At 41.8% G+C, this 16043-nt stretch overlaps 1 long non-coding RNA gene across 2 annotated transcripts in view; it reads left to right on the top strand.

Annotated features, from left to right (window-relative positions):
- Positions 1 to 14681: 14681 nt before the first annotated feature.
- LOC134738519 (uncharacterized) overlaps positions 14682 to 16043 on the top strand; it is a 32364-nt gene continuing 31002 nt past the window's right edge. For both annotated transcript variants that reach the window (XR_010124252.1, XR_010124253.1), the window contains exons 1-2: positions 14682 to 14987; positions 15105 to 15346. This is a non-coding gene — a long non-coding RNA (uncharacterized LOC134738519). The remainder of the gene's footprint in view (positions 14988 to 15104; positions 15347 to 16043) is intronic.

Here is a 16043-nt window from a genome sequence, read left to right as displayed (position 1 = left end):
GCAGACTAGATAAAGAAAAGTGGTACATACACCATGGAATACACACAATGGAATATACACCATGGAACACTATGCAGCCGTAAAAAGAACGAGATCATGTCCTTTGCAGGATGGATCTGGAGACCATTATCCTTAGCAAACTAACACAGGAACAAAAATCCAAACACTGCATGTTCTCACTTACAAGTGGGAGCCAAATGATGAAAACACATGGACACAAAGAGGGGAACAACACACCAACACACACTAGGGCCTACCTGAGGTGGAAGGTGGAAGGAGAAAGAGAAACAGAAAATACAATGAATGAGTAGTAGGCTTAGTATCTGGGTGCAATCTGTGCAAGCAACCCTCCGTGACACAAGTTTCCTTATGTAACAAACCTGCACGTGCACCCATGAACCTAAAAAAGACAGAAAGAAAAATCAGATGCCCTAGAAGAGCTGCTAAGCAGAAGAGAGCTGGGTAATCATCACTCACAAGGCGCCTGCTGCCTCCTGGCACAAGCCAGAGCAAACCATCAGCGGCGGGATTCGTAAATAAGCTCCAGTGAAGCCCCAGTGAAGCCTGGATGAAAGAAAATTACAAGTGGGTTATGAACAGGGGGAAAAATAACTACAGCTCTAAATAGGGATAGGAAACAGCTGAATTTAGAGCAAAGGTAAACAGCTTAATCTCGATAGTCTCGTCTTTCTAATTTGGACTAGAATGCCATTTTCTTCTTTCTTTCTTTTTTGTTTTTTGAGATGGAGTCTCACTCTGCTGCCCAGGCTGGAGTGCAGTGGTGCGGTCTCAGCTCACTGCAAGCTCCACCTCCTGGGTTCAAGCCATTGTCCTGCCTTAGCCTCCCAAGTAGCTAGGACTACAGGTGCCCACCACCACGCCCGGCTAATTTTTTGTATTTTTAGTAGAAATGGGATTTCACCGTGTTAGCCAGGATTGTCTCGATCTCCTGACCTTGTGATCCGCCCGCCTCAGCCTCCCAAAGTGCTGGGATTACAGGCATGAGCCACCATGCCCGGCCCCTTCTTTCATTCTTACAGTAAACGTGTAAGTTTCCTAGGGCTGCTATAGCAGTAACCCAAAACTGGGTAGCTTAAAACAATAGAGATTTATTCTCTTACAGTTTTGGAGCCCTGAAGTCTGAAATCAAGATGTCAGCAGGGCCCTGTTCCCTCTGGAGGCTCTAAGAGGGAATCCATTCTTGCCTCTTCCAGCTTCTGCTGGCTCTAAGCGTTCCTTAGCTCATGGCAGTGTCACTCCAAGCTCAGCCTCCATCCGCACATGCCATTGTATTCTGTATCTTCTGTCTTTTATAAGGACATTTGTCACTGGATTTAGGATCTACCTGAGTAATCTAGGGTAATCTCATTTTGAGATCTTTAATTGCATCTGCTAAAGCCTTGTTGTAAATAAGATACCATTCTCATGGTTCGGATACTGATATGCATCTATCTTTTGGGAGCCCACAATTTAACTCATTACAGTACACAAAAATTAATAGCCTGATTTTTTGGAAAAATCCTTAATTTTAAGGAAAATATCTAGAAAGCCACATTATGTGCTATGTTAAGGAAGATCCAATTCCCCTGCTTGCATGTTTCCATGAAGGGATTTCTATCCCATTCCCTAGAAGAAAGCAGGACTGGGTGCTTCTGGCCCTCCGCGTACCCCCTTACTCACTCATTCTGATGGGAGGGTCACAGGCTAATCTGTTTGTGAAGAGTAGGGAAGGTTCAACATCCCGTGGGCCACTGACCAAGAATGGGTGAGCATTCAGAGTAACAACATTCCTCCCCCAGATGATGGCTCCCTGGGTAGCTGGAGACCCTCTGCTGGCTGGGAACTTGCTTGGACTAAATCCTGAAAACCTAGTTGCTGAAGATAGGTTCAAGGTCTAGATTTAAGGGTTTCTTGTAAAAACACTCACTTTGACCTCAGGCCTAAGCTGTGTTCTCCAGCATGGCTAATAGGAGACCCTAAATATGAAAGGATTGGACACTGGCCTTGCTCATTAATATAATACATCTGATGTTTCACTTGACAGTCCCCTGGTTCTTCAAGTCTATGTTCAACTGGATAAGAGTTTAGAGGGGAGAAGAGGGAGGAGTAGAACCCCTAAATCTCCAAAATGCCACTTTTCTTTTCTTTTCTTTTGAGATGGAGTCTCACTGTGTGGCCCAGGCTGGTGCCATGGCACAATCACAGCTCATTGCAACCTCTGCCTCCCGGGTTCAAGTGATTCTTGGGCCTCAGCCTCCCAAGTAGCTGGGATTACAGGCATGTGCCACCATGCCCAGTTTTTTTTTTTTTTTTTTTTTTGGTATTTTTAGTAGAGATGGTGTTTTGCCATATTGGCCAGGCTGGTCTCAAGCTCCTGACCTCAAGTGATCTGCCTGCCTTGGCCTCCCAGAGTGCTGGGATCACAGACATGAGCTACGGTGCCCGGCCCAAAATGTCATTTTCATATTTTCTCCGATTTATGCATCCTTAAGTATTGCTCTGATAGCCAAGGCAGGGCCACTACTGCTTACGGGCTCTTAGCCATAAAAACTGAAGTTGTGTTATCTAGAAAAGACAGTCAACATTTATAGGTGTGGCCTTGCAAACTAAGACGGAGAAAGCGATAACACATACTATCGTAAAATCCAAAAGGTGAATTGCATAATAAAAGTTCTGGACTTGACAGCAAAATGTCAACATAAAATCTTAAATATTTACTCAGCCATATGTTGACTGTAAAATATCAAGCATTCCCTAGAATGAAAGAATAAAGAATTACCCTCACAATACTGAAAAACAAGAAACCACCTAAATGTCTGTCAATAACAGATGGTTAAATGAATCTGGCACCTCCATCCTCTGGGCTAGCATATAGCCACCGAGAAAAATAAGCCATGTTATGTAAAAAGAGAAGTTGCAGAACAATATGTAGCATAAGACCCTATTTTTGATAGGAAAAAGAAAACATATATTTCTATATGTTCCTATAAATGAAATGGTAGGCAAAAAGCTACAGATATTCACACTGAGCTGACAGCAGTGAGTACTTCTAGGAAGAGCAGACATCTTGGTGAGAGCAGGGCACAAGTGAAAAGAGAGTTTCATATTTGGGGAATTATTTAGATGTTTGATGATTAGAATGTAGTCTCTTACTTCTTGAACAACTTAAGTAACCATATCAATTAATTATTTTATTTCTTAAAAAGGGCAAGAGGCAGCAATAGATCTTTCCAGAGGCTGTATGAGTCAGGGTTCTCTAGAGGGACAGAACTAACAGGATAAATGTATATATAAAGGGGAGTTTATTAAGGTGTATTGGCTCACACAATCTCAAGGTGAGGTCCTACGATACGCCGTCTGCAAACTGAGGAACAAGGAAGCCAGTCTGAATTCCAAAGCTGAAGAACTTGCAGTCCAACGTTTGAGGTTAGCAAGCATCCAGCACAGGAGAAAGATGTAGGTCAGAAGACTAAGCCAATCTAGTCTTTCCACGTTCTTTTGTCTGCTTTTATTCTGGCCTCATGGGCGGCTGATTAGATGGTGCCCAACCAGATTGAGAGTGGGTCTGCCTTTCCCAGTCCACTGACTCAAATGTTAATCTCCTTTGGCAATACCCTCACAGACACACCCAGGAACAAGACTTTGCATCCTTCAATCTAATCAAGTTGACACTCAATATTAACCAACACAGAAGCTGTGTACAGGGATAGTTAGGTTTTATCTAAATAACAGGCACTTTATATTTAATAATGGATTTATTATTAAATTAATACATTAAATTATTATATTATATATTAAATTATTGTATATATTATATATAATAAATTAAATTATTATTATATAAGTTAAATTATTAAATTATTATTAAATTAACCCAAACTATATATCTATAACTGTGTGTGTGTGTATATATACACACACATGTGCACCTATATGCATAAGCAAATACATACATGCATATATATATGGAATTTTATATATATAGTAAGGATTTATTGACAACCATCTAATTTCAATTTACAGATTACATGGAGCAACTCATGATTCTTTTTCAGAACCTTTTATTTTTCTTTCTTTTTCTTTTCTGCTTCCAAATAAGCCCAAGTTGCATTTAACAAAAGAGCAATTTCCTGCTCCCCCTCCACCCTGGCTCTCCAAGGCACGCCCCTGGATGCCGGTTGAAGTGAATCAGCTCTGTACCCTGGGAGGTCCCAGCAGCCACACCTCCTTCATGTGATTGGTGGAGGTGGAGAAAGCTCTAGTCATGACTGTGGAATTGAAAGAGAAGGCCACATGACGTGGTAGAATCAGCAAGGATTTGGGAGTCAGATCAATGTAATTTAGGATTCTGGCTCTGCCAACTTGTAATTAAATGACCTGGCAGAATAATTCAATCTCACCTATACAATGAGGGATAAAATAAATACTTCAGAGGGTTAGCATGAAGATTCAAGGACATAGAGCAAACATCCAGGTAGAGCCGGGCCTGGCAAGAAGTCAGACTGCAAACGTTGTCCCTTGCTATCCACCACCTTTGGAGGACGGGAAAGTCTGTCTTGGTCTTTCATGAGTGAAAGGCTCTGTGCTTTGGGTTAACAAAAGGTGGCATAGAGTAGTAGGGATGGTTTACTTACTAACTTCGTGCCCTTGTGTGTCTTGACCAGGGTCGGATATAAATTCTATTATTGGAAGTTTCCAAGACCCTGGTAGACACACACCACCTTCCTCACATCTTTCAAGGCTTTTGTGTGATGGAAAGTACCCCACAACCCACATGAGCTTCATTCTTTATTTAGTCTAATTAATGTATGCTTTCCTTCCTCTTATTTTTGGGGCAAGGCCAATTGCATGAAATCGATTTCTAGAATTCCTTAAAGAAAAATACCTTCCATTCCAATTGGCATTTAACTAGTTTAAAATTATGATCCTTATTAGTAAGGCGTTATTGTCGTTCTTCTTGTTTTCTTTCCCACTCCTCACTGATATCTTCAGCCGCTGGTCATACCTTCCTTAGTATCCGCAGTTTCTGGATGCTAGGGACACTGCTCAAAATTTCCTTGGGTGAATCAGAAGCTAAAATTAGGGCAGCCACTCTTCCCTTACAAAACCCAGGCTCTGTCTCACCCTCTCATCTCTGTAGTTTGCTCATTTGCTGCCAGTCCGTGCCAGCACCTCCCTTTGCCATCTGAAGCTTCCTACGCACCCAACAGACCACGATGAAGAGTCGTGAAGTGGAAGTAAATATTCACGTGTCAGGCGGACTTTGCTATGCTCATACCAGAAAAAATTAGAGGCAGAAAGGGCAGGTGAGTATTGGCTAGGCTTGCTGTGAGCATTAAATTACATAATGTACATAAAGTGCCCAAGATAGCACCTGGCACATAGTGCTGGTGATGGCAATAACTTGTCTCCTCTTTCTCCTCTTCCCTGCTTCTCCTCTTCTTCCTTCTCTTCCTCCCCTTATTTTTCTCCCTACTTCTTCTTCTCCATCTCCTCCACTTTCTCCTCCTTGTTATTATTATTTGTACATTAATAGCAGCTATACTTACTTATGGAGCTCTTATTAAGCTAAGTGTTCACCTACAACATTGCATTTAATCCTCAAAATCACTTGGCAAGGCATACATTATTGAGCATCTCCAATTATGGCAAAGGCAATAATCAGTAGTTAAGACATTGAACTGCTGAGTCCAAACACCCAAATTTGAATCATCACTTAGCACTTATTCATTGTTGGCCTCTGAGCAAACAGTTTCTTCTCCAGAAGCTTTATCTGTAAAATGGTAAAATAAATACAGTAGTTCCCAACTTGGGCTGCTAAGAGGCTCACAGGGCAGGGCCTAGTGTCTGGCAAATAGTAGGGTTCTCCTTGTCGTGACCTTTTCTCCTTATCCCCTTCTACTGCTCCTAATTCTATAGACCAGCACTGCCTAATGGAATAATAAACATCTTGCAGTTATGTGTGAGTTGCACATGGAACTTAAATTTTCTAATGGTACATGAAAAGAAAGTAAAAACAAACAGAGGAGATCAACTTTAAAAATGAATTTTATCTAACCCAATATATCCAAGATATTATTATTTCAACATGTCAAGACGTAATCCATGCAGGAAATTATTAATGAAATATGTTACATTCATTTTTTTCATCCTAAGTGTTTGTAATCAAGTGGTGACTTTACATTTGCAGCACATCTCAGGACACACCAGCCACACTGGCCTCATTTCAGCAGCTCCGTCGCCACATGTGGATAGTGGCTGGTTTAAAATTATGATCCTTATTAGTAAAGCTCTATTGTCATTCTTTTTGTTTTCTTTCCCACTCCTCACTGATATCTTCAACTAGTCATACTTTCCTTAGTATTCACGGCTTCTGAATCCTGAAGACACTGCGCAAAATTTCCCCAGGTGAAACTGTCAGAAGCTGGACAGTGCTGGACAGGACAGTAAGAGACAAAGAGGATGGAGACAGGTCGTTATGTAATTAAGTGAACCCTCCCAGCCTACATGACTCACACGTGGTTCTATCAGGAGTCAGATCATGTCTGTCTCATTCCAAAGCCTGCCACAGTTTCTTGATAGTCACACAATCCATTAGAAAGTGGCTCAAGGGCCTAGTTTTATTCCTTCCAGATCTCCAAGTGGAATGATAATTATATTCAAAGCGGGGTGGGAGAGCCACCCCTTTGAATCTGGCAGGCTGCACCCCATCTCTCCAGTCAGCTGCTGTCACGCTGATGTGCACAGGCCTTTCTGTATGGAAGCCACCTATCTCTCTCACCCTCTAAAGAAACAGAAGGTTAGAGATGCAGCTGAGCCCCACCTCCCTCACCCTTCTCTGCCAGAGCTCACCTCTTCCCAGAGGCTGGTATGTCCTTTCCACTTAAGACCAGACTCATGTCAACCTTGGCAAGTCTGAGATATCCTCAGCACACCTCAGGGTGTGCAATGACTAATCAGTGCTGGTCTCCGGGGACAGCACGCCACTTGCTTACTCACCACAGTGAAGGACACATAAGCCTCGGGATTTCTCTTCAAATCACTTTGAATTGCTTGGCTCAAGTTCATGCATCTCTATCCCACCAAACATGCTCCCTGATCCTTGAGCACTCTGAAAAGCGTGTTGTTCTGGGATGATCTTCAGAACAGGAGCCCTGAGGGATCTGTCTTCACCCTCCTATCCCATTCACTCAGAGGAGGTCGCTGGGAGCCTTGGATTTTTCTGAAAGGTGACAGTTTCCTACGGTCTATACCAACATTTCTCAAGATCTGGTTAGAGATCAAATTTTTGACCATCCTCAGCAAATGGACAACATTTCTAGTTCTGACATAGAGCTAAATTTATTCTGCATGCAGGCTGATCTTTTTTTTGGTGTTCCAGTAAGACACTCTTGCTATTATCATTGCGACCAATGTCAGTTAGGTAGGTGCCCGGATGGTACAGCCTCTGTCCCTTAAGTTAAAAAAATCTAATTATCTTCTTTCACATCAGAACTGAGGATCCCGGTATCCCACAAGCATGTATCTCAAACACCTGAGCTAACCACTCATGTTAAAAAGAAATGAAAAATCCACAACACTGTATGTAATTTTAGATTCTTCTATGAAATAGTGGTGAGAGTAGATGGTGGTGTGGTGTTTGTCTTTGAATGTCCTTAATTGGCATAAGTTGACAATTCTATTTAAGTTCTCCAGAGTTATATATGTTTAAGTGCCCACACACAATATTGTATTTAATCCTTAAAACTGATCTGCAATGTAGACATATATAGAGCTATAAAATCTCCCTGTCTGGGAAATACTGATCGGATACTTGCAAAATGACATGAGATCTGGAAATTCTTGAAGACTAACAAGTAATGTACAGGTGAACAACTTTTTGAGGGGCAGCAGTAGAGAAGAGTGACTCAGCTCTGCTCTCAGGACTAATTGCTTATTTCCTTTTCTGAAGTGGGTGAACCAGCTCCTTTCTACCAGGACAGCATCACAAATAGCAGCTAACGTTGTTTCTGCCAGGCATCGTGTAAAGGACCTGTGTGCATTACCTGTGCACAGTGCCTGTGTGCATTACCAACTTTTATTATTATTATTATTGTTGAGACAGAGTCTCACTCTGTTAACCAGGTTGGAGTGCAGTGGCATGATCTTGGTTCAAACTGCACCCTCCACCTCCCGGGTTCAAGCAATTCTCCCATCTCAGCCTCCCGAGTAGCTGGGATGACTGGGACTACAGGCATGCACCACTATACCTGGCTAATGTTTGTATTTTTTTTAGCAGAGATGGGGTTTCACTAGTTCTAGGCTGGTCTCGAAATCCTGACCTCAAGTGATCCACTTGACTCAGCCTCCCAAAGTGCTGGAATTACAGGCATGAGCCACAGTGCCTGGCCACAACTTGAATTCTTATAATAACTCTGTTGGATAGACAGAGTATTCCTGCTATGGCAATAAGAATATCAGGAGGAAGCAAGGGAAGGCAACTGATTCAAAGCTGGGATTCAAATCCAGTTTGTCTGATTCCAGAGCTCATGTTCATACCTACTGTGTTATAATATATTGTGTAGCTATGTGGAAGTAAACGTAACATTATGGGAGCGAAAAGTATGTACAGTATCATGGATTTGGCATTTCTTTTTAACTTGGATGGTTAGCTCAGGTGTTTGGTATATATGACTTTGGGATGCCAAGATCTCCAGTTTCGATGTGGTAAAAATTAATTAGATTTTTGACTAAGGAGACTCAGATTATACCATCCTAGGCACCCGCCTAACTGACAGTGATCACAATGGAAGCAAAGAGAGTGTGACTGGCTCAGGGCAAATCCATCCCAACCACTTTCCAGGATGCACAAAGCACACACTCCATTGCAGAAGACAAAGAATTATCTCACCATCTCCCTGAGTCTAGCCTGAACTCTGCAGGCATGGTGTACAAGGATTTTCTGGGTACTTATCATTTCATCACCAACTTCTCCATGTTGCAGTCTTGCTAGAGGAGTTATTATAATCACACTAAAAGTATGAGGTCTAAATGAGGTGGTTTGAAGTGGAGCCTCAATCTGTCAGAAGTCTTTACTCCTGCTTTCACTACTGTTTCTCCACACCCCTCTCTTCAAACTGGAATAGTAACCTCCACAAAAATAGTGAGCAGATTTAGAGTACCATGCTATGGAAGTTATGACTGCACTTGGCTGCAAAAAGGGGACTCAAGTGAACTCAACTAATCAACATGGCGAGCCACATGGCACATTGCTCCAATTTAGTTAATCACTCAGCCAGCTCCAGGCAGGATTTGAGTCCTTCATTGTAACATAAGAAAATAGACTTGGCTCCCATTATCTTGGAAGCAATCTCAGCCTGCTGCTGATCAAAAGCAGAACAACCACACATTCTCATCTGCACAACCTTTATGAGTATCTATCTGTGGTTTGGTTCAGATCCAGGCACAAACTTGAATTAAAGGTTGAGATCGATGACTCAGAGCTTAGCTAGAAATGCAGGCGAGAAAATGGAGCTGTGAACTGGGAGGAGAATATGTCTGAAGGTGACAGGGAGAGATGGAAGCACCAAAAGCTCAGACCCACATCCCAGCTCATCTGCCCCAGGAGATCCCATTAAGCTGCAGTGCTCTGGGCAGCAGAGGGCACTATTAATACACTCTGAAGTAATTGGCACACTTAAGGAAGAAAGACGGGTTTAGAATAAGCTTGCATGTGGCGTTTGGGTGGGGAAGGTCATAGGATTATCCTTTTCACCTTCAGTCTCTCTTGTTCTCAAATTCAAATATTAACAAGAATCTAAAAAAAGGCTACAGGGTGAAACTGACTCTTGTGTGGAACTTCCAGTTTTTAGGATCTAAAGAACACACACACACAAATCCACGTTAAATAGATCACTGTAGTCCAACTTCATGGTGCTAAATGCCTTGCATGCATTATCTTATTTATCTACAACTCTGTGTGAGTAGGGACTGTTATTATCTCCATTTTATATCCGAGAAAACTGATACCCAAAGAGGTCAAGTGACTTGCCCCAAGTTACCAACTCATAAGTGGCAGAACTGGAATCTAAGCCAACTTCAGATGCCAAAGCCCATGCTTGCAACCTCTGTGCTATACCTCCTCACAGATATCTTTTCCATAACGTGAGAAGAAAACATCAACTCCTTAACCACTAGCAGGAATGGAAGGTGAAGTGAATTCAGTGTTGTTACATCTGTGCTTCAGAAGTTAGGAAAGGCAAGGATACTTAAACCCTGCTGTAATCTGTCTTCCTCCACTAGCCAGCTCCTCAACTTGTTTTGACAAAAGTTGTGGGTTAAGAAGTAGATGGCTATGTCAGAGGTTAAACAGCCTCCAGATTATGAAAATCTGACTGTGGCCCAAGAGTTTTAACCTTAACACCAACCTAAAGGTGTGGAACCAATCAGGGTTTGGAGGTTGCTAGTCACAGAAGCCAAGTCATGCCATGGTTAGAAAATCAAGGGGGTTTAGTTGGAGGAAACTGGTAACTCACTGAGCTAAGAGGGACTTGAGAGAAGTACAGAAACCAGGACCACACCATCACCATAATGGCCAATCCCTTTGGACACAGCCTTTGTCCTGTGACCGGCCTAGCTTGGACCCTGTGCCCACTCCTGTAGTGGGTGGTGGGTGGGAGGAAAGGGTGGACAGTGTGTGCATTCTGCTGTCTACAAGAGCTTCATAAAATGGTAGAAATTTCCTGAAATAAACATAGGGGCTTTTTTTCCAGAAAAGAAAAAGAAGAAGGCTAAATGTTAGACAAGCGAAATCAATTAAGGTCCAAGGCAGATACCTTCAAGTGGCCCAATTTCTCTGGAAGCCATAAAGTTAGGAGTTGTTCATCACTTGATCCATCTCTATCTTAAAAATCTAGCACAGAACATGGCAAAGAGTAAATGCTCAATAAATGATGAAAATACACATTAATCAACCAACAAACCAACAAACTCAATGACAAGCAAGTGGCACCAATGAAAGAAACAGACTTCCTAGGTGGTCGACTTTCTAGAGATATCACCAATATGAACTTACAATCCTCCCACCTCTAAAATAGTCTATTTTGGAACTCCTACTACACCTAATTTCTGGACCTTCCTGAGGCACTGCTCTGGCTAATATCACTAATCACGTTCCCAAGTAGTATTTAGATGAAGATACAGAGGCCACTCATCTTGGTACTCTCAGTGTTCAAAGTGCATTGCAATTCTCTAGTTCAGTTCCTTTCCTAGGGATGACAAATACATGGTGTGTGTGCCCCTAACCTCCCCACTCTCCATATCCAGGACAGACCTTGTTAATGGATCATGACATTCATCCTATTGAGCCCAAACAGCCAGGAACAATCCATCAGGCTGGGCACACAAGGTAAAACCCACTTATTATGCCTGACTCAAGACATTTGGAATCACTACTTCAGCACACAGCCAAATGATGACCCAGCTCATGCCTGACCACCTTCATAGATGGGAAATACGATCTCATGGAGACAGCATATTCCATCTTAAGAACTCTGTTAGAGTTTTTTCCTTTAGGGACACTTCTGGGTGAACATAGAGACAACACACCTGGGCCTGCTGTGACTGCCTGTTCCCAAATTTTTATGAAATGATCCTGAAGATACAAACAACAGACTGCAGCTGGCCCTTGCAGAAAAAAAAAATGACAAAAATCCTGGGGAAATTTTTACTAACTGCACTGATGAAAGGGATGGATGGAAAGGCACAATTTTTGAAATACACACATGTACTACCCTTTCATTCACAACAGCATAAATGCCCTCCAACACACACAAAAGTAGGCAATACACCAGCCCCTTACTCCATTAAATTTTACTTCATGCCCTTATTCCTACACTTCTCAGGAAAGAAATGGAAGCCAACCTCCAGGAACACCCTTCTGAGATACCCAGAACTAGGGTCAGGGCAGTCCCTTTCTCCTTCCCCATCAATTGCTCTTCCTTATCTCCATTCATTTTAAGAAAATAACATTGGCATGTGCTGTGATGATAATTAGGTTTGATTTTAAGATACTTCGCTACCTGAGGAAAGGTCCTTTTGGTAGCAATGTGGTATCTCATGCCCACATTGTACAATGAAAAACTGCAGAAAGGGTCTGAGAAACCAAGTTGAAGGAAGAAGCTTCCTCCTCACTGCAGTAGGGCTGTAGTAGAGCTACCTGCCTGCTGAGCATGAAAAGTGAGTTTGCATATGGACACATACGAGTATGGACACATCACTAAGATCTCATTGGAGACGAAGAAGTCAACACCTGTAGGGTGTTCTTCCCAGTCCCTTGAGAAGACATCCCTTACCCTCTAAGAAAAGGCCAGTACAATCACACCAATACAATACCCGGAGCAAAGGGGTCACTAACAAAATAACGTGTTGAGCAAATGAATGAGAGAATGACCAAATGAATGAATGACAAAATGAACACATTTAAAATGATAACGGGCATAGGGACAAAGAAAAACACATCTTTCGAAATTGTATTCTTTAAGAAATGAGCAGAGCATGGGTTTTGCAGAGCCAGGTCAGGGAGCTGCAGTGAAGGACAGGTGGAAAAGATGAGAAAGATACAACGCTGAGTTCACTACTGAAGTTCAATGGGAATCCAGATATTCAATAGCATAATTAAGGTCCTCCTTGGAGGCAGGGAAGAGCAGAGAGGAAAATGAAAATTCAATCAGTATGTGTCTGTGAGAATGGAGGCGCTCCTAGAGGGATGAAGAAGCTGGGCCTGTTCCTGGGGGTGCCCTACCTCCCATCACTCAGACGTCTATGTGCAAATGTCACTTCCTTGGAGATGCCTTCCCTGACTATCTGAAATAGAGCCTCTCTTTTGCTCCCTGTTTACTTAATACACTGTGCTTTGCTTCACATTTATTTGTACATATTTGTTGTCTGTCTCCCTGACTGGAAGTTCCACAGGGGCTAGGTCCTTATCTGCCCATGGGTGAATTAGCACCTAGAATGCTGGGCATGTAGGAGGCACTTAATGAGTATTTGTTACATGGATGCCTGAATAAAGAAGGAAAGAAAAATTTGTTATAACCAAATATGGTTTACTCTTTCAGAGCAAGGGTGGATTAACAATAGGAAATCAACGATACAATGCATCATGTCAGTAGATAAACTTGTAATCATCTTGTAGTCTTGTAACCTTGTCAGAGGGCAAATAGGACCATACTAATTTCTTATACAAATCCCATCAATGCTTCCCATTGCTTCTGGAATAAAGATCCAAATCATAGCATAGACTACATGGCCCCCTGTCATCTGGCCCCTGCCTCCCCTGAAGCTTATGTTCCAAGATGTGTTCTCCTTCAACAGGAGCCTTCCCCTCTACACTCAATGTGTCTCATTCTCTCTCACCTCATGTTTACAAGTGTGGTCCTTGTGACTTGGAAACTCCTCCTCTTCTGCCAACTCACCTCTATTCTACCTGGGTCTCAGCTGAATCTTCAGTTTGCAAGGAAAGTTTCCCTGGTCTCCCTGAATAGAAAAAAAGTTCTCCTAGTAAAGGTTCTTTGAACACCATGCACCTCTCTGTCCTGGCACATGTCACATTTTTAACTTTATATTTATTTGGGTGGTTATTTGATCAATATATCTCTCCTTCTGTAGTCTGTGGGCTCTGAGAGAGTAATGGCCAATCTTTTGATGTTTGGTACTGTAGACTATCTTGGGCCATAGGAGATGTTAAATATTTTCTGAAAGAAGAAAAACTGCTCCAGCTTTCTTAGCTTCTCCTAAAATAACAAGACTTAAAGCCTCACCCATGTATGGTTGCTAAGGCAAAGAGGTGAGGACATTCATATTTCATGATACAACCCTATTACAGGATTGAACAACAGTGACATTACTATCTTCCAATATGGTGCCATTAGACTACATTGTCTACAATTTTATTCTTATGTACTTACATTCCTGGACTCCAGGGTAAAATATTATGCTTATACCTACCAAACTTTCTCTTCTTAAACTAAGCACAATATTTTATCCTTTTTATGGTCCTTGTGAATCTGGTTTTGTCGAATTACATGTTTCCTATCATTCTTAGGTTTATGTCACCCACAATTAGTTTCTTCTAAATTATTGATGAGTGTTGTAGAATTACAGTGATGATTATGAGGATATCTATCATTTCCTGAGTTCTTACTTAAAAGCACTAGATCCATGCAGTTTATTCACACATTGACTCCTGTCACCTTTGTAACAACACTGTGAGGTGGACATTCCATCTCAGTCTCTAGAGATGGTAAATCTGTGGATCTGCTCATCAGTTAACTTCTCCAAGATCTCATAGCTCATAAGTGGAAGGAAAAGGATTTAAACTCAGATGTTTATGCCCCCTTAGCCTCTTTACATTCCTCTAGTGATTTTCAAATTTTTCTCTCCCATGAAGTCCATTGTTTCAGCTAAATCTTACACAAAAGCATGCAAATCAGCTAAAATCAGAATGGATCTCTTCCTAACACAGCTTCAAAATCACTAAAGCACATCAGGCTGATTTTCACCAAAGAAAGCCTTAAGCCAGAAGCCTGGATAAACTCCTTAAAAGCCTCTGTTAGAGTCACTTGCCGTAGAACATTCTAGAATGTTCTGAAATATTTTAGAATGCTCTAGAAAACTCTGTACTTATGGAAATGTCCCATATTGCACTATCCAATATGACAGTCACTAGGCACATGGGCTGTTGAACAATAGAAATGTGGCTAGTGTAATTGAGAAACTGAAAATTTAATTTACATGTACATTTAAGATGAAATAGCCAGACATGGCTACTATTATAATGGACAATGCATTTTTACAAATTATGAGTTGACTTTATTATACCAGCCTCTATCTCATACTTCCTTTTTATCTTCAAAACACAATTGATCAGGAACAAAAACGTAATCTCAAGCTTCTAGAAATCTGGCACAGAGTATTCACCAAAGAACTGAATACTCCTTTGCAGTCAGGTGGGGGCCATGCAACTAGATATGGCCAAGGAACTGTGAGTGGAAGTGACATGTGGCTCTCTCAGGCTGAGATAATGAAGACTTAGTGTGCCTTAACACCCTTCTCTTCCCTTGGAGACCATGTGTTCCAGACAACAGAACTAGAAAGATGTGAGAAGGCACTTCACATGGGAGATAAGCCTTGTTTTACTTAATCCACTGGGATGTCAGAGTTAATTGTTACAGCAGCAGCCTGTTGTATAGGCTGACTAACACATGGTAACAAAGAGAACACTTTGGATTCTTGACAAAATAAGAGCAAGAAAGCAGCAGCAGAAGCAGAATTCAGAGGTGTGAGAAACCAAAGGCAACAGAGCAAGGTGAGCCAAAAATAAATTCCACTAACAGTAGCACTTATTTTTTTGCCTTACCCTGGTGGAGAAAAGAGGCATTTTTACAATAAGCATCCTCCAGGTTCACGGTGGCAGGTGGTTAGGAATGGTAATCTCTGTTCTGTTATCATACAGCTTGCTTGTAAAGAAAAGTTGTCCACACTAAGCACCATTTTGCTTCTTTCCTTGGGAAACAGCCTTAATCCAATTACGTTACATAAGTGGAGATTATAAAACCTGCATTAGCAATGATTCTTCTGGCAGCCTGATGTCCTGGGATCTGTCACCTGGAAATTGTTTAATGGGACATATGTGGACCTTTGGTATTGGGGGCAATGTGGGAAATAGACATTTATGGCTACAGCTTGTCAGACAGGACTTTTTTTTTGCTAGAGGCAATTTCTGATGGTGATGATGATTCTGCTAAGCTCCATCAGTTCTCTCTCTTCCCCAGCCTGAAAATTCAGTGCCCAGTTTGTCACCATTAGTTAAGATCCACTGAATTTTTTGCTAAAAATGTGCATTCATTCAACACATATTTACAGAATATCTTTTCTGCCAGATTTGCATGGCATTCAGAGATTTCTCTGTGGGAACTTCTTGGGTCAGAACATAATCCGCATATCCACTGTTATCTCCCAGACCCTCAATAGTGCAGGAAATCATGAATTGTAATTCTCAATGT

This window comes from Pongo pygmaeus, chromosome 18 (genome assembly GCF_028885625.2).
Source record: "Pongo pygmaeus isolate AG05252 chromosome 18, NHGRI_mPonPyg2-v2.0_pri, whole genome shotgun sequence".
Lineage (NCBI taxonomy): Eukaryota > Metazoa > Chordata > Mammalia > Primates > Hominidae > Pongo > Pongo pygmaeus.
The sequence above is the reverse complement of the archived record's forward strand: the minus strand, read 5'-3'. Positions and strand labels throughout refer to the sequence as shown.